The sequence below is a fragment of the Anomaloglossus baeobatrachus genome, chromosome 9 (genome assembly GCF_048569485.1).
Source record: "Anomaloglossus baeobatrachus isolate aAnoBae1 chromosome 9, aAnoBae1.hap1, whole genome shotgun sequence".
Classification (NCBI taxonomy): Eukaryota; Metazoa; Chordata; class Amphibia; order Anura; family Aromobatidae; genus Anomaloglossus; species Anomaloglossus baeobatrachus.
Window position 1 is genome coordinate 185,072,701 of NC_134361.1, and position 19,250 is coordinate 185,091,950.

At 48.4% G+C, this 19,250-nt stretch overlaps 1 protein-coding gene across 4 annotated transcripts in view; it reads right to left on the reverse strand.

Moving 5' to 3' along the window:
* STRBP (spermatid perinuclear RNA binding protein) overlaps window positions 1-19,250 on the reverse strand; it is a 192,335-nt gene that overhangs the window by 115,583 nt on the left and 57,502 nt on the right. The window lies entirely within an intron of this gene.

Consider the following 19,250-nt stretch of genomic DNA (forward strand, 5'->3'; position numbering starts at 1 on the left):
CCTCTGCACGCACACTGATGAAGGTCTTTGACCGAAACGTCTGTACTTGTGCTTGTCCTACAAGTTCTTCTCAATAAAAGACCATTATTCACATTTATCTAAAGTCACAAGTTTCTACATTTATGTAGGAACCTGACAGATCCCTTTTGAGAAGAACAGCCGGATTCTTACTAGCATAATTCTGGCTTTGACGGCTGGAGCCAGTCGCCCCCCCCCCCCCCCCCCCAAAAAAAAACCTGCCCCATAATAACAGCCAAGCGCTATAAGACAGACTCTATGCTCTTTGAGACTCATCGTTGTTCTCAAACATGACCGCGTCACGCTGTAGCAAGTAGCTAAATGAATCCTAACTGTTCTCTCATTTGTTCTCATCTTCCCGATTATTGACTCCCTGGGACTCGGGCTGGATGGCGAGGTTATTGCACACATTGATCACGCTGCCTACTTATAATACCTCAGCGATCCGGCTTCCATCAGTAACAGCTCGGAGGTAAGAGCACCGGCACTTAGCGGCTGAGAGCAGCAGAAAACTTTTCTTAGGAGAGCCTGGGATGTCCATGCGGTGGATCGATGAGTGGCCACTGAGCACGCCAACATGTTCTCTTTCAACTCTCCCGGCAAATAACAAAGGCCATCCACCGGCTAAGCTTCAATTACAACTGCAAATTAATTTGTGAGCCCATGTACCATTAATGACAACCTTTGTGTAATTATATATCTATATATAGCTGGGTAATATCACTGGGATTATCCTCAACTGGAAAATGTGAAGGTCAAGGCCAATAACTATTTCTCCCAACCTTCCAAAGAGCATATTTACATGTTCGATTGGGCAGTTCTCAGCGGTGGCTTATCTCCCTTAAAAATAAAGGATTGGGCATGGCTGATCTCCTCCCCAACCCCACTCTTTGACAGCATCAATAAAACTACTAAAAAATAACCAAAAACCATGATGGTCAACCTTCTCAGGGCTTGAGATGGAATTATCGTAATGCGTGTGGCCACTTTTTATCCCCTAAAAAATAGAACCCCTTCAAGGACTATCACTGCCAGTAACCGAAACACAGCTCCATTCAACTGCCATTTGGGAACCTGCAAACTAGTCTAGGATGTTATTGATAGAGGGCGCATTACTAGTTACAAAAAATGAGCCTTTAACCAGTTCAGGACTGGGCTATTTACCCCTGCTCCTGACCACATATTTTAGTTTTTTTCGTACAAGCGGTTTACAGAGCTATACATTTTTTTTTTCTGGTTTGGCGTTTTTTTGTAATAGGTGGGGCTTAATTTTTATGTAATTTTTTCTTAATTTGATTTGCAAACATCAGGCAGTATCAGTAGGAAATTTTACGTAAATACGTAGCCGTTTTTCACATTTTTTTATTTTATTATTAAATGATCACAAAAATACATTTTTAAAAATTGTTACCCTATCTGTAACAATTGCTCTATATCAAACATGTTTTTTTCCCGACAGTAAGCTCCTTTTATTTTTTAATTATTTATTTTTTTACCTACTTTTTATTTATTTTTCATGTATTTTACATGTTGTGCCCCTAAGGTCATAAAAGACCTTTAGGGGCATTTCAATATAGAAATACTTTTCTTTTTTTTTCCCTGTAACTGGGGCTGGTATATATTAGCTCAGTTACAGTGGAAATTCAGCCTCCTGTCTGACGGGGTCTCCTAGGACCCTGCAGCTTCTGCTCCCTCGATTACGTGATCACTAGATCAGGAAAAGGAAGTGCCATGAATGGATCCTACTACTATGTACACAGCACTAGAGATGAGCGAACCTGAGCTTCGATGTTCGGGGAAAAAAAAAAAAACACAGTTCGGGTACGAAGTTCGAGTGAGATACAAGTGCAAATCACTCAAGAGAGCAGCGCTGTGATTGCATATGAGTGATGATGCTCATCCCTGTGCGAGCCGCGTGCAGTGTTTGATCGGCCCAAACTGGGGGTGACAACTGGGGGTGATTGAAAAAAAACCAACTTCCCCTCCCCCAGAAGTGTTCTGCTTATGGATGGCTGCATGTGGGTGGAGCTATGAATTGCCCAATTACTGACTTTCATTGAGGTTCGGAACACATTGGGGTCAAAAGCTAAACTTTAAGGTTCGAATGTACCTGGCGAACCGAACTTCTCTACACACCATGTGCTCATTGCTGTGTATACAGCAATTAAGAAGGCAAGGATGGTAATAAACCATCTCTGCCTTCTATATGAGGAGCTCAGTTTTGATTGACCCCAGGTGCCATGTTTTTGGCCAGTACAAAAAAGTCCTATAATTTCAGGAAAAGTTGGTTGTAAAATCAAAACGTAATACAATTTTCCACTTCTTGCATCAGTGATTTTGAAGATCTACGACCGCGGCAACTCATTAGGAACTTCATAATGGGGGATACTGCAATGATTTAATACACCTACTTGTTTTCCATCTATGTCCACCCTCTTGTGGCTTCTGTAAAACCAGATCTGACAATCAAGGAAGAAGAAGGCGTAGATTGATACAAAGCAAGTAGGTGGTAAGATGCCCTGAACAGCTTGGCCACACCAAGGGTGCACCCATCTCCTTAGCTTGGTTTGAACACTCATTTTGTTTCGATCTGCTCACATATCACAGTTTTATAGAAGACTATACAAATCAGGCTAAATCCAAAATCGTGGCTTTTTGTGTCCACACGAAATGGAGATGAACCTTCCATTCCAGAAGTATGTGCTTTACGCCTCATTCAGACGTCCAAATTTTGTTATGGGTGATTTTCACGAACAGAACTCGTATCTGTTATGGTCTATGGGCCATTCACGTTGGTTGAGTTTGATGGATTGTGCAATCCGCGAAAAAAGTGGAGACGTTGGATCAAAATCAGAAATGCAATCTATGAGTCCCCCTACTCGAAAAAAAATCAGATGACAGTTCCATGACATCATTTTCATGGACAGTCAGACTGAAGACGGTGGAGAAACTTCTTCTTTTCTCTTCATGGAAGAAAAACTGATGACACATGGGCCATGCTCTTTTCAAAGTCTGATCCCAGAAAATCAGTCCGTTTATCTACTTCTGAATGAGGCCTTAAGAAACGCAACAATGGTGACCTTGGCAAAGGAATCTCAGTAAATGGCATTCAAAGATGAGAGTATGCTTTAGAACAGAGGTCCCCCTACCTTTCTGGCCATGAGAGCCACATCCAGATCCAGAGGGTCACAAGCCACATGGAGATCTCAAAGAGGGTCGCGAGCCACATCCAGCTCTGGTGGAGGGTCGCGAGCCACATCCAGCTATGGGGGGAGGGTCGCGAGCCACATCCAGCTCTGGGGGAGGGTGGCGAGCCACATCCAGCTCTGGGGGAGGGTGGCGAGCCACATCCAGCTCTGGGGGAGGGTGGCGAGCCACATCCAGCTCTGGGGGAGGGTGGCGAGCCACATCCAGCTCTGGGGGAGGGTGGCGAGCCACATCCAGCTCTGGGGGAGGGTGGCGAGCCACATCCAGCTCTGGGGGAGGGTGGCGAGCCACATCCAGCTCTGGGGGAGGGTGGCGAGCCACATCCAGCTCTGGGGGAGGGTGGCGAGCCACATCCAGCTCTGGGGGAGGGTGGCGAGCCACATCCAGCTCTGGGGGAGGGTGGCGAGCCACATCCAGCTCTGGGGGAGGGTGGCGAGCCACATCCAGCTCTGGGGGAGGGTGGCGAGCCACATCCAGCTCTGGGGGAGGGTCACAAGCAACATCCAGCTCTGGGGGAGGGTGGCGAGCCACATCCAGCTCTGGGGGAGGGTGGCGAGCAACATCCAGCTCTGGGGGAGTGTCGCGAGTAACATCCAGCTCTGGGGGAGGGTCGCGAGCCACATCCAGCTCTGGGGGAGGGTGGCGAGCCACATCCAGCTCTGGGGGAGGGTGGCGAGCCACATCCAGCTCTGGGGGAGGGTCGCGAGCAACATCCAGCTCTGGGGGAGGGTCGCGAGCCACATCCAGCTCTCAAAGAGGGTTGCGAGCCACATCCAGTTCCTAACCCCTCACGGTAGTGACACCCAGAGACCCCATTACCAGTATAATGAGAGCCAAAGCTTTCCCACAGAAATCACACCAAGGCAGTATACTAAGATCCAGGGGTCACTACCTTACCGCCTTCAGATCTGCTCTTCAATGTGGAGCTACTCACATGTCATCATCTGAAGACCTGCTCTTCAAAGTTGTTTGCACCATGGTAGCTGGAAGAAAGTTGCGAACCCCACATCTCGGGACTGGGAGCCACAAGTTGAGGACCGCCTTCTCTAGAATATCCCATATAGACCCATATGAGAATTGGACCTCCCCTACTGGAGTCGAGAAAATTTGCAAATGTCCTGTTTCTGGTGACATTATTCCTGCCCTACTTAGGAGTTTGATAATTCTACCCGTGGTCTTAACGTCCCATCTGTGATGTGCAGACTAGATTAACGGGTAGCCGGCTCAGAAATTACACCAGAAACGAAAAAGTGGAGCTGCATCTTCAAAGCAATCAGTAAAAACATAAGCCTCTTATGATGTGCAGCCCACTTAGACAAATGGTCGGTACACTAAGGAAATCCACCTATTGTATGTGCAGACCCGCAAGCAGCCGTAAAACTATTTGCTCCGTCTAAATCACACCCTCCAGAAAACAGTTTATTCCACAGTCAAATATTTGGATGCCACCCCTAATTAGAAGCAGCTTCAGCACCAGCTCTTTAAGCCGGCACCGGGAGCCTTTGCAGGTAATTTTTCACAGGGCACTCCGCTGCTGAAGAATTAAAAATAAAATGTGCAAAGTTCTATTGCTGTATAATTTTATTCCTGGCGTGGAGCCAGCATTCACTCCCGAACAGCTTCCACCACTGTAGGAAACTGCATAAGTAGGTCAGCAAAGAGAATACGGTTTTTCAGGGCTCCTGGCACGAGGATTAATCAAGTCTTTCAGCAATTTCTATTTTACGATGCAGCTGATCACTCGTCCCATTCATTTCTAGTGCTGTATTAACCGATAATTGAAAGCTTCAGTCCAGTCTACACAACTGGAGTCCAATCTAGCGCTTCTCTAATAAAATACTGGAATGGCAAATATGGGGAAATATAGAATGAACCAAAACGTTAACTACGCCCTATGTCTGAAATCTGGGGCTCTTCCCATATGTGGCCGATCTTGGCCCGACGACCGCAATATGGGTCTGTTCCCAGATCTTGGCCTGACGTTCGCAATCTTGGGCTGTTCCCATATGTGGCCAATCTTCGCCCATCGACCGCAATCTGGGGCTGTTCCCAGATCTTGGCCCATCGACCGCAATCTGGGGCTGTTCCCATATATGGCCGATCTTGGCCCGATGTCTGCAATCTAGCGCTGTTCTCATATGTGGCCAATCTTGGCCCGACGTTCGCAATCTGGGGCTGTTCCTATATGTGGCCAATCTTGGCCCGATGTCTGCAATATAGGGCTGTTCCCATATGTGGCCGATCTTGGCCCATCGACCGCAATCTGGGGCTGTTCCCATATGTGGCCAATCTTGGCCCGATGTCTGCAATATAGGGCTGTTCCCATATGTGGCCGATCTTGGCCCATCGACCGCAATCTGGGGCTGTTCCCATATATGGCCGATCTTGGCCTGATGTCTGCAATCTAGGGCTGTTCCCATATGTGGCCGATCTTCGCCCATCGACCGCAATCTGGGGCTGTTTCCAGATCTTGGTCTGATGTCTGCAATCTGGGTCTGTTCCCATGTGTGTCCGATCTCGGCCCGAAGTCCGCAATCTGGGGCTGTTCCCGTATGTGGCCGATCTTAACCCGACGTCCGCAATCTGGGGCTGTTCCCATATGTGGCCGATCTTAACCCGACGTCCGCAATCTGGGGCTGTTCCCATATGTGGCCGATCTTGGCCCAATGTCTGCAATCTAGGGCTGTTCCCATATGTGGCCGATCTTGGCCCATCGACTGCAATCTGGGGCTGTTCCCAGATCTTGGCCTGATGTCTGCAATCTGGGGCTGTTCCCACATGTGGCCGATCTTGACCCAACATCCGCAATCTGAGGCTGCTCCCATATGTGGCCCATCTTGACCCAACGTCCGCAATCTGGGGCTGTTCCCATATGTGGTCGATCTTGACCCAATGTCCGCAATCTGGGGCTGTTACCATATTTGGCCTATCTTTGCTCGACGTCCACAGTCTGGGGCTGTTCCCATATGTGACTGATCTCGGCCCGAAGTCCACAATCTGGGGCTGTTCCCATATGTGGCCGATCTTGACCCAACGTCCGCAATCTGGGGCAGTTCCCATATGTGCCTTATCTTGGCCCAATGTCCGCAATCTGGGGCTGTTCCCGTAGGTGGCCGATCTTGGCCCAATGTCCGCAATCTGGGGCTATTCCCGTATGTGGCCAATCTTGGCCCAATGCCCGCAATCTGGGGCTGTTCCCATATGTGGTCAATCTTGGCGACGTTCCGTATATACTATATCTGGTCGGTCTTACTGCCGATCAGATTGGCCGTGAGTCCATTCACATGGACAATCCACCCACAATGAGCATTCATGACATTGATCGTCTCCTTTTATTTCCGTTTTTGTAGAAACGACTTTTCCTACTTTCATATTTTTCGGCAGCTTGTCGTCCATTCACGAAGATCAATTATTTTTCTCCCCCAAAACGTTTTCTCATTTCTCAATGATTACTGTCCTGTGTCAAAATCCCTTATGGGGAATCTGTCACCAGGTTTTTTCACCTAATGTGAGAGCAGCATAATGTAGAAACAGAGAGCCTAATTCCAGCAACATGTCACTTGCTGTAGGGTTTGATAAAATCACTCTGTCAGCAGGAGATTATCACTATGTAGTCCTCCATATTCATGAGCTCGGTATAGCCTCGCCCCCACCACTGATTGGGAGCTTTCTGCCTATGCGCAGTGTACACAGGAATCTGCCAATCAGTTGTGTGGGTGGGGTTATACAGAGCTCAGCATTCAGAGAACTGGTAGATCTGCAGCAGATAAGGTCCGTTTCACACATCCGGCCTTTCGCCGGATTGCCAGATCCGGAACACTCCAGTACAGTGTAATACTGTACAATGGCATTGCGGTAAGTCCGGTTGCCGCTATGCCATTGTACAGTATTACACTGTACTGGAGTGTGCCGGATCCGGCGAAAGGCCGGATGTGTGAAACGGGACTAGAACAGTTTTTAGTCAAAGCTACAGCAACCCGAAAACTGCTACATTGTTAGAATCAGGGTCTCTGTCCCTACACAGATTAGATAGCAAACAGCTGGTAACAGATTCCCTTTACATAAAAAATCACAACAGCTAAGGGCCAGTTTAGATAATGAGCTGATTGTAGTTGACACTGTGTTTCCCCGAATATAAGCCCTACCCTGAATATAAGCCCTACCAGGAATTAACAGCATTTTCCATGTAAGGCTTAAATATAAGCCCTACCCCGACAATAAGCCCTAGCTGCGGTTCAATAATGAAGAGTCCATGCAGCTAAAAAAAAGTTAATGCATACAGCAAGACACTTCATTATAGAAAGCAGACACCCGAAGAAGACCGAAAATAAAAGACCCCACAATCATACTTATCAGACTCCAAACAGGACGCAGTGAAACGCGAGGACCTGCGAACTGCATCAAGGACCTGTGGTGGACCGCATCCAGGACCTGCGGTGGACCGCATCCAGGACCTGCGGTGGACCGCATCCAGGACCTGCGGTGGACCGCATCCAGGACCTGCGGTGGACCGCATCCAGGACCTGTGGAGGACCGCATCCAGGACCTGCGGTGGACCGCATCCAGGACCTGCGGTGGAACGCATCCAGGACCTGCGGTGGAACGCATCCAGGACCTGCGGTGGAACGCATCCAGGACCTGCGGTGGAACGCATCCAGGACCTGCGGTGGAACGCATCCAGGACCTGCGGTGGAACGCATCCAGGACCTGCGGTGGAACGCATCCAGGACCTGCGGTGGAACGCATCCAGGACCTGCGGTGGAACGCATCCAGGAACTGCGGTGGAACGCATCCAGGACCTGCGGTGGAATGCATCCAGGACCTGCAGTGGAGCACATCGAGAACCTGCGGTGGAACACATCGAGAACCTGCGGTGGAACACATCGAGAACCTGCGGTGGAACACATCGAGGGCCTGCGGTGGAACACATCGAGGGCCTGCGGTGGAACACATCGCGGGCCTGCGGTGGAACACATCGAGGGCCTGCGGTGGAACACATCGAGGGCCTGCGGTGGAACACATCGAGGGCCTGCGGTGGAACACATCGAGGGCCTGCGGTGGAACACATCGAGGGCCTGCGGTGGAACACATCGAGGGCCTGCGGTCAAATGCACGCAAGTAACACACAGTGAAACCGTACTACTCCAGGGACCTGGGATGCAGTGGCACATGAGAACCTGTGGTGGAACGCATCAAGGACCTACAGTGGAAGGCATTGATGAGTTCCACCGCAGGTACGCCATGCGTTCCAGGATGTCCGTTATTATGGCAAGTAACAGCTAAGGCCCCTTATTGGCTGCAGCATCCAATCATTTACATGGTGGCACAGGCTCAAAAATGAGCGTCGGGTGCTACTCTTGCACTGAAGCCACATAATACTTAAAGGAGGAAAATAAAATACAAAACACCTCAAAATATATACTACCTTTAAAAGAAAGCTAAATGTAAATTTACAAACAACATATACTCTACTTGAATTAGAAGAAAAACAAAAAATACAGCATAAAAAAACAAGGCTCAAGAAAATCCACCAAAAATGTCAAAGGTCCTCTATAGGAAAGGAGAAACAAATTTAACAAGTAATGAACCATCCAAAAAGAATATCACCTAAGATCAAAACATAAAGACAAAATTTTGATAGTGGATTGCAAAGGCTGGGCTAGAAGCCCCACGTGTTTCGCCGCTACAGTGTAGGCTTCATCAGGGGCTTGTGTGACATTTCATAGGCAAATCCAGTGAAGAAGGCAGGGACATGCAAAACTAGTGGCCACAATTGTGCATTGGACACACCCAGAGTAAACCAAGCACCCATTTCATCAAGCTTAATTTTCTGCAGAATGGAGGCAACAATCAAATCACTAAAAGTGCCATTTTTATAGGGACTTCTTTCCCTACAAGCCTATTAGCTTAGTTTATAATGTCAGTTTGCCTTGACAACCCCCTTTAAGAGGCTAAATCTCAATACATAGACTCTGGGATGGGAATTTTATACTATTGGTCCAGCAGAAGACCTTCTGCTGTCCTGAGTGTGGACCGTTTCTTTACCCGCACAGCCTCGTTAACCTGGATAGGGTGCAATTTTTCACTTTCAGGATGGACTATTCCCATTCAATTGTAGCAAGCTTGAAAATCTTTCTTTTGACAGAATGCTCATCATTTGCATTATTGCTGTAATTCTTGTCATTGAGACTTTTCTAAATAATACATGCAATGGGAACACAGACCTTATGACTGTGTCATATTGAGAATGGATTCAGGTCACCGGGAACACTTTTGTTTTTTTCCAATGAAATGAGACCAAAATACAGAAAAATACCCATGGGGTTTTTTTTTTTGTTATAAACACAGCTTTCAGCCTAGAGCCATAAGCCTTCCGCAGGGAACATGCCGATGCTCACTAGATTTTTAATAAATAGGTTGCTAACACGTCATTAAAAAAGATGCGCCGAGCACCACCTCCAGCAAAACACTAAATTATGCTGCAGTACAGTACATGGCTTTCTCCGAATTCCAAGTGCCGTCACCTAAACAAGGACAAGTCGTGCACAAAGTATGGTACCACCCTTACAGCCAGCGGGGAAACCTGTTCTGCCTCCCGCTGCCCATTCCTGCAACCTACAATAAATCTTAATTATTCAATACCATGTCGTGCAGTAATGGTGTCTGAACGGGCAGTATGGAGCCGGCCGGTCTGGACATTTCCCCCAAAATATCATCAGTGACTAAAACCATTATGGTGTATCTAGTGATGAGCGGGCACTACCATACTCGGTACTCGTAACCAGGGCTGTGGAGTCGGAGTCGGAGTCGTGGAGTCGGAGTCGGAGCTCATTTTGGTGGAGTCGGAGTCGGAGTCGGTATAAAATGCACCGACTCCGACTCCTAAAATATATAATAAATTGGGGACAGGAGTGCAATGCAGAATGTGCTGAATATTTTACTAAATAATAACATTTAGTATAATGCTTATATTTAAGTGAAAAATTTATTGTAGTACAATGTGAACATCAGACATTTAATTGTTTTTATGATACAATAATCAAGATATTTGGATAGAACATAAAATATTTATTGGAATACAACTTTAGAACACAAAAAACTAATAAATTGTAAATATGTAAAATATATATATATATATATATATATATATATATATATATATATATATATATATATATATATCAGTGTATATACACACACAAGATATATATGTAATCTACTGTATATTACATAGTGTATTGCATATTTACAATTTATTACAGTTTTTTGTGTTCTAAAGTTGTATTCCAATAAATATATTTTATGTTCTATCCAAATATCTTGATTATTGTATCATAAAAATTATTAAATGTCTGATGTTCACATACACATATTCATGTACTACAATAAATTTTTCACCTAACTATAAGCAATATATGTAGGAGTCGGAGTCGGAGCCGGAGTCGGAGTCGGAGCCGGAGTCGGAGTCGGTGCAAGAGAATTTGAGGAGTCGGAGTCGGAGTCGGAGTCGAAGGTTTGGCTTACCGACTCCACAGCCCTGCTCGTAACTAGTGATGAGCGGACACTACCATGCTCAGGTGGTCAGTACTCGTAACTAGTGATGAGCGGGCACTACCATGCTCGGGTGCTCGGTACTCGTAACTAGTGATGAGCGGGCACTACCATGCTCGGTACTCGTAACTAGTGATGAGCGGACACTACCATGCTCGGGTGCTCGGTACTCGTAACTAGTGATGAGCGGGCACTACCATCCTCAGGTGCTCAGTACTCGTAACTAGTGATGAGCGAGCACTACCATGCTCGGATGCTCAGTACTCGTAACTAGTGATGAGCGGGCACTACCATGCTCGGGTGGTCAGTACTCGTAACTAGTGATGAGCGGGCACTACCATGCTCAGGTGGTCAGTACTCGTAACTAGTGATGAGCGGGCACTACCATGCTCGGGTGCTCGGTACTCGTAACTAGTGATGAGCGGGCACTACCATCCTCAGGTGCTCAGTACTCGTAACTAGTGATGAGCGGGCACTACCATGCTCGGGTGCTCGTAACTAGTGATGAGCGGGCACTACCATGCTCGGGTGCTCGGTACTCGTAACTAGTGATGAGCGGGCACTACCATGCTCGGGTGCTCGGTACTCGTAACTAATGATGAGCGGGCACTACCATGCTCAAGTGGTCAGTACTCGTAACTAGTGATGAGCGGGCACTACCATGCTCAGGTGCTCGGTATTCGTAACTAGTGATGAGCAGGCACTAACATGCTCGGGTGCTCGTAACTAGTGATGAGCAGGCACTACCATACTCGGTACTCTTAACTAATGATGAGCGGGCACTACCATGCTCAGGTGGTCAGTACTCGTAACTAGTGATGAGCGGGCTCTACCATGCTCGGGTGCTCAGTACTCGTAACTAGTGATGAGCGGGCACTACCATGCTCAGGTGCTCGTAACTAGTGATGAGCGGGCACTACCATGCTCGGGTGCTCGGTACTCGTAACTAGTGATGAGCGGGCACTACCATGCTCGGGTGCTCAGTACTCGTAACTAGTGATGAGCGGGCACTACGATGCTCGGGTGCTCGTAACTAGTGATGAGCGGGCACTACCATGCTCGGGTGCTCAGTACTCGTAACTAGTGATGAGTGAGCACTACCATGCTCGGGTGCTCAGTACTCGTAACTAGTGATGAGCGGGCACTACCATACTCGGGTGCTCGGTACTCGTAACTAGTGATGAGTGAGCACTACCATGCTCGGGTGCTCAGTACTCGTAACTAGTGATGAGCGGGCACTACCATACTCGGGTGCTCGTAACTAGTGATGAGCGGGCACTACCATGCTCGGGTGCTCAGTACTCAGAACTAGTGATGGTACTCGTAATGAGTAGTTGGTGCTCGGATGGGCGTGACTTCAGTACCCGAGTATAATGGAAGTTAATGGGGAACTCAAGCCTTTTTCTTGGAAATCTTGGGTAGAAATGCTCGAGTTCTCCACTGACTTCCATTATACTTGAGTCAAGCCCATCTGAGTATCTAACTGCTCGTCATTATAAGTACTAGGTGACAGGTTCCCTATAAATAGCTACTTCATACTCCTGGCCACAAGGTGTCTCCTTTCTCTTCAACTTGAAGCTCACTGCATGTTGCTTCCAGCAGCAAAAACACAGGGGGCCGCACCTCTGACTCTGGGCGGGCCGCTCCTCTGACTCTGGGCGGGCCGCACCTCTGACTCTGGGCGGGCCGCACCTCTGACTCTGGGCGGGCCGCACCTCTGACTCTGGGCGGGCCGCACCTCTGACTCTGGGCGGGCCGCACCTCTGACTCTGGGCGGGCCGCACCTCTGACTCTGGGCGGGCCGCACCTCTGACTCTGGGCGGGCCGCACCTCTGACTCTGGGCGGGCCGCACCTCTGACTCTGGGCGGGCCGCACCTCTGACTCTGGGCGGGCCGCACCTCTGACTCTGGGCGGGCCGCACCTCTGACTCTGGGCGGGCCGCACCTCTGACTCTGGGCGGGCCGCACCTCTGACTCTGGGCGGGCCGCACCTCTGACTCTGGGCGGGCCGCACCTCTGACTCTGGGCGGGCCGCACCTCTGACTCTGGGCGGGCCGCACCTCTGACTCTGGGCGGGCCGCACCTCTGACTCTGGGCGGGCCGCACCTCTGACTCTGGGCGGGCCGCACCTCTGACTCTGGGCGGGCCGCACCTCTGACTCTGGGCGGGCCGCACCTCTGACTCTGGGCGGGCCGCACCTCTGACTCTGGGCGGGCCGCACCTCTGCCTCTGGGCGGGCCGCACCTCTGCCTCTGGGCGGGCCGCACCTCTGCCTATGGGGGGCGCACCTCTGCCTCTGGGGAGCGCACCCCTGCCTCTGGGGGGCGCACCTCTGCCTCTGGGGGGCGCACCTCTGCCTGTGGGGGGGCGCACCTCTGCCTGTGGGGAGCGCACCTCTGCCTCTGGGGGGCGCACCTCTGCCTCTGGGGGGCGCACCTCTGCCTCTGGGGGACGCACCTCTGCGGCGGACCTCTGCTCCTGCTCTCCTGTTAAACTCCTTATGGGTATATACCTTTATTCACACATCCGTATTTTTGATCCGCATTTCTATACCAAAACCAAGAGTGTCTCCAAAACGCAGAACAGGTGTCAACGTTTCAATTATAGTTTAGTTCCACTCTTTAGTTTCGGCACACAAACACCGATACAAAATACTGAGCAAATATTGAACGAGGTCTAACAAAGAGAGGATGCCTTTTAGCTTAGAAACAAGCATTCCATTAGACAGTGGTCAGGAGCAAAGCTGGGAAAGGAAGTTCAAGCACCTATAGTGCTGGCAAGAATGCTGATCAAAAGGAACGCTTCACTTTAAGCATACTGGATGGCAAGTCACAGAGCTTGTGAATGACTACTAACAGAGGAAGACATAAGTAGCGCGTATATAACACTTTGTAGAATAAATCAGACTGCTGTACAATTAAGTATAAAAACCCGCGCGTGGCACTGCCAAGGTTAACGCAGCTGGAGCAATATCGTATTCCAACTGCCGAAACAAGTAAATTAATCCTAGATTATGTCATAACCTGGAAAGCCGAGATTAGAACAAAACAGCTTTCACACACTACTCGCTACATGTAATTACATTTAGCAGAAACTTCTTGTTTTTCCCCACGTCTTGGGACTTACCTGATGAATTTCCATTTAAGGCTTTAGAGCTTGTACAATATTTGATAAAAGCAAAGCTCTATTAAATATTGCAGGTCTAGGTTGGCCTGCACACTAAATCTATGCTTTTAGTGTATTAAATATTAAGCCGCTGCGCTCGGATCCATTTTCAACAATATCTCTTCTTCCTGCTCCGACAATCTGCTACATTAACAACTGAATGTTAAAAGGGACGTAAATAGTCCAGGAATAGGAATTAAAAATAGGCCCCTCTGGGTGGGATGCTTCTATAGCAATCACAAAGCACAAGTAGCAGTCTTTTTTGTAAGAATTTTAAAGAAATACTTCGGGAAAAAATTTGGATCGAAAACAGATTTTATAGCAAAATTTTTCCCTTTAAAAGGGAATTTATCTGCAGGTTTTTGCTATGTATGCTGCAAGGGTTAAACACAGAGAATTCAGGGATGCCTGTCTTGTCATGATCCGATTTGTTGTTTATTTGCTATGTTTGTTTAAGCAGCAGGACACTTATCACCGCTGGACTACAAAGTCACATCCACAGCAGTCACTGTCAATGTACAATCTCTACTGAGAGCCTGGTAGGGGTAGGACTGTCCTTTCAGTATAGGAAAGTACACAGAAACAAAGGGCAACAAGGTTTGCTTGCCCAGGCCATAGGAACAAATGATTACGTACCAAGCAAACAGCGAAAGGGAGGGGAAATCCTGTGTCTAGGGAAAGGGAAGATGGTGGCCCCTGACCGAACCTACCGCTGGTCCCTGGGGTCCCTCACCACCCTAGATAGGTTCCTCACCTATGCGCCAAGACAGATACCTGACCCTAGGTATCCCTAGTGCTGGGCCCTAAATAGGGAACGGATGGGATGAGCTCTTCGTCAACCCCACTACACAGTATAGACAACCCAAGGAGGACACACGGGGAAAAGCATGAACTACTTATCTACAGATGACTCAGAGTTTTCAGCAATGACACCACAGAGAAGTACAAGTCACCTGCTTGCAACCACGGCTTGAAGGAACTGAAGATATCACCAGCACCAGTGTAAAGAAGGTAGGGGTATATAAACACCAAGAGAATACTGATAATCAGCAGATGGGTGGAAGGCGATCTCCTGCTGGGTCCAAAAGGGAGAGAGATGAATCCAGCAGGAAAGCTGCCTATACCAATGAATACTGACAGCAGGAACAATGGAAAGTCATGGAGCATTCTGCGCAGCCAAAAGCTGTGACCTTCTATGGCCAGAAACCACATGACTGTGTCACACGTGACAGCTATATGACTAAATCTAAAAATTCTGATTGTGTCAGAACGGCTGCACCCAGTAATCTAAGTGATACATCGTTGGATTCAGAGTCTCTTTGCCTACATTATGGTGCTCTCAGATTAGGTAGCAAAAAAAACCTGTAATGAGTACCCGTCAGATAAAGCAACTCTAATCAACCTTGTCCAACTACCAGCTTCAAACCGTTCACATGAAAATTTCCGATCATGTACAAAATACACGTGCACAGAGCAAAATAAATGGCAGGAACGCAAAGAATGGAAGGAATGTCACCATTCTTGTACTAAACTGCATTGTCAAATGACCCCATACAAACTGCTGTACCTGTTCGCTCCACATTGCTTTGTGTTATGGTAACTAGTGGCAATGTGCTCCAGATTCAGTCATACTGAGCAATAAAAAACCTCGGCTCGCTCCCCAGTTATCCCCTATCCCTGTTTGGGGGGGGGGATCTGGTTTCCCATGGTGGGCAGCAGAGAAATGTATCAGACGCAGCAGGCCTATCACCTTGTAATAAAAGCTGTATATAAAGAGCGAGAACTTAGTCCTTCACATTGGTAATCCAACCCACGGAGGCCCTAGAGGCAACAGAACAAAGGCGCTGGCTAGGAAAATGGTCATTAAAATGACGATAATTGCTTCGGAGCTATGGTGACATAATCTAGAGAGCAACTCTTAGGCACTCTTCTGTATATTTCACAAGCTCATTTTAGGAAGGGCCTAGGTCTCCAGGAATGTAATAAAATGGCAGCCCATCCTAGTCACAATTGAGGATGGGCTGCAGTGTCTCAACTGACAGAGGAGCTGAATCGTAAGAACACCCACCGGTGAAGTGTGGAGGAAGGCTGGGACAGGAGAAGAAATAAATCATCTTGGCTAGCTGTGCACAGAGGACTGAGGCTTTGTGGTTAGTCAGCCAGAATAATTACTGTATTTTTCGGATTATAAGACGCACTTTTCGTTGCAAAAAGTTAGGAGGAAAAGGAGAGGTGCGTCTTATAATCCGAATGTAGATTACCGGGGGTGGTTGAAAGAGGTCACTGGAGGCAGGGGCAATGCTGCGGGCCACGGACAGTGTGCTGCGGGCTAGTAGGCAGGGGCCACCATTCTGAAATAAATCAAATAATGGCGCCCAGAGTTGGCGCATGCGCAGATTGAGCTCTCGGGTCAAGATGTCATCTGCGCACACGCCGTCTCCAGCCCACTTGATCTCCCTGCAGCCGACTTAAGGAAAATGTCGCCTGGAGATGGTGTGTGCGCAGATGAGATCTTGGCTTGATAGTGAGCCGAGAGCTCCATCTGCGTATGCGCCAACTCTGGGCGCCATTTCTTTGAAGCCCGACAGTTTCTGGATGCTCCTCCTGTCTCACAGTGTCCGCAGCGAGCACCTGGGAAACCCGCTGCACCACCTGCAGCATTGCCCTACTCCACCACCGCTGCCCCCCCCCCCCATCCGGCAAGACAGCACCAGATTAATAAGACAGACCCCATATTTCCCGCGCCACTTTTATTTTCTTCTAAATTTGGGGTGCGTCTTATAAAATGAATACCACGGTAATTCTCTTGGTACCTCACTGGTATGTGGGCTTACGATTTAGTTCCTCTGTCAGTTGAGACACAGGTCTTGGTAGCTGTGTTTCTTCAGATTGAAATCCATCCTGATAAATGACTAGGACGGGCTGCTGTCTAAATTAGGTGTCGGGGGTCATCGTATTGCATTATTGGAGAATCCCTTTAAGCTGTCCATGTATTGCATAAGTGTACAGTTTTCTGAGAAAACCCTTTAATCAGGATCTGTCACTTGCTATAACCATGGCATTTGCCATTATGTTCCTGAATCTGGTGTTGTGCAATTGCTCGATCGTTACGCTGCAATCATATTTGCGTTCTTTGAAATCCGCCAGGTCCACTGTTACATCGTTCCGACACATCCGTCCTTTTTCTGGCGTAAATTGACGCAACGGATGCGTTATTTTAATGCATCTGTTACATCCATTGTGTGTCCGTTTTACAAATCGGTCGGAATCTGTTTTTTTTTTTTTTTTTTTTTTTTAAGGACAGTTCAATGGGAGTGCCAAACCTTTTGGGGACCTATATAAGTGTAACTATAACCCTCAATATGCCCACCATAACCAACCGACCCCCAATAATCCCATTAGCACTCAATATCCCCCCACCATAAGCAAAATTCCCCCAATAATCCCATAAAAACTCAATACCCCCCCCCACCTTCCACCAATAATAACATAACCACTCAATATCCCCACCATGACCCATGTTCCCCCCCCATTAATCCCATTCCCCCTCAGTATCCCAAACCTAACCCAAGTTTCCCTGTGAAGTTTAATTTTTCCCACCTCAAATATACCTTTCCTAATTTGGAGTCTTGACAAGGTGATTGGATACATTCTGGGCATGCTCAGTAGAAAATAGCGGAATCCAGCGCCGGATTCCGCCCCCATAGACAACTATTATCACTTTTGGCAGATTCTGCCGGAATCCGCCGCGGTGCGTCCAAAAAACGTTACATTCTGCGTTCTTTCCCGCCGCCGGTCAATCACTCAATGACGGATGCAACGCAAGGCCATCAGTCACAATGCGTCATCAATACAAGTCTAGGGGAAACCGCGCAATCCGTTAACGGATTGCGCTGTTTTTCCAAAGCGGCGGATTGCGACCGAAGGGAAAGAACGCAGATGTGAAAGCAGCCTTAGGTGAAAAGATCTTTTGTGCTGTACAACCGATCATCATTCTCTTCAGCGCAAACAAGACAATGGCAGCCAATGCGCACTACACGCTCCATTATTGCTCGTCCAGTATGTATCATGCAAACAGGCTATTAAATGCCCGCAGATCAGCAAATAAGTGACTGATTGGCGCCGATCGTTAGGTGTAAATGCGCTTTTAGTCTATAAATCCTCCACCATAGAGGAGAAAAGAGAACTGTAGAGATTCACGAGGATCATCATCCAGTAACAGAAATATTGAGGGGGAGTGTGAACAAATAGTGAGAAGACAAGGCGTTAGGCTGATAACCTTGTGGAGAAAATGAGGAAATGTGTGACAACAAAAAGAGAAAGAAAATCAGTGTGAAACGGCGGAGATGAAATAAGTCCATTGTTTCCTCTATTGTTAACCTCTTCTAGAGCCCACACCTGGTGATGACGCTATGAATGCAAGCAAAAAAGACAGATCTGCAGGGCTGGATCAAAAGAGCCAACACCAAATACCGGATTTTTCGGACTATAAGACACACTTTTTTTCCTCCAAATGTTGGGGGAAAGTGGGGGGTGCATCTTATAGTCTGAATGTAGGGCTGCGGGGAATGAGGGTGCTGCGGTGGAGTGGGTTATCAGTGGCATGAGCAGGCTGCAGCAGCCTGCCAGCCCGCTCAGTTCATATGCACACCCATCCTCCCGCCAATCATCTCTCAGCGCTGAAGCTGACAGGTGGGCGGGGGGGATGCGCGCATAGTAAACAGCCTGCCCGCATGATCACCCCTGGCAACTACAGCCTGGAGTGATCATGTGCGGCTGTGTTCACTGCCCCCCGCACATCATCATCAGCGCGGGGGGCAGTGACTCAGTATACTCACCGTTCCCCTGCAGCACCGCGATGTCTTCCTGTCTGTGCCGGCCGCGGCTGTGTAGAGACTAGCGGTGCTCACAGCGCTGACGTCATCGCTGTGCGCACGTGTCCACACACAGCCGCGGCCGGCACAGACAGGAAGACATCGCGGTGCTGCAGGGATCATGGCCGGCTCCACACAGGTCAGCGGTGCTAATGCGGACACAGACGGGAGGAGAAGCGATGCTGCGTGGAGCAAGGAAACATGAGTATAAACGTTTATTATTTTTTGTGTGCCACAGGATGCAGGATATATAGCAGGATCAGGGTATACAGCAGGATGGGGGTATATAGCAGGATGATGGCATATACCAGGATGGGGGTATATAGCAGGATGGATGGGGGTATATAGCAGGATTGATGGGGTATATAGCAGGATGGGGGTATATACCAGGATTGATGGGGGTATATAGCAGGATGGGGGTATATAGCTGGATGA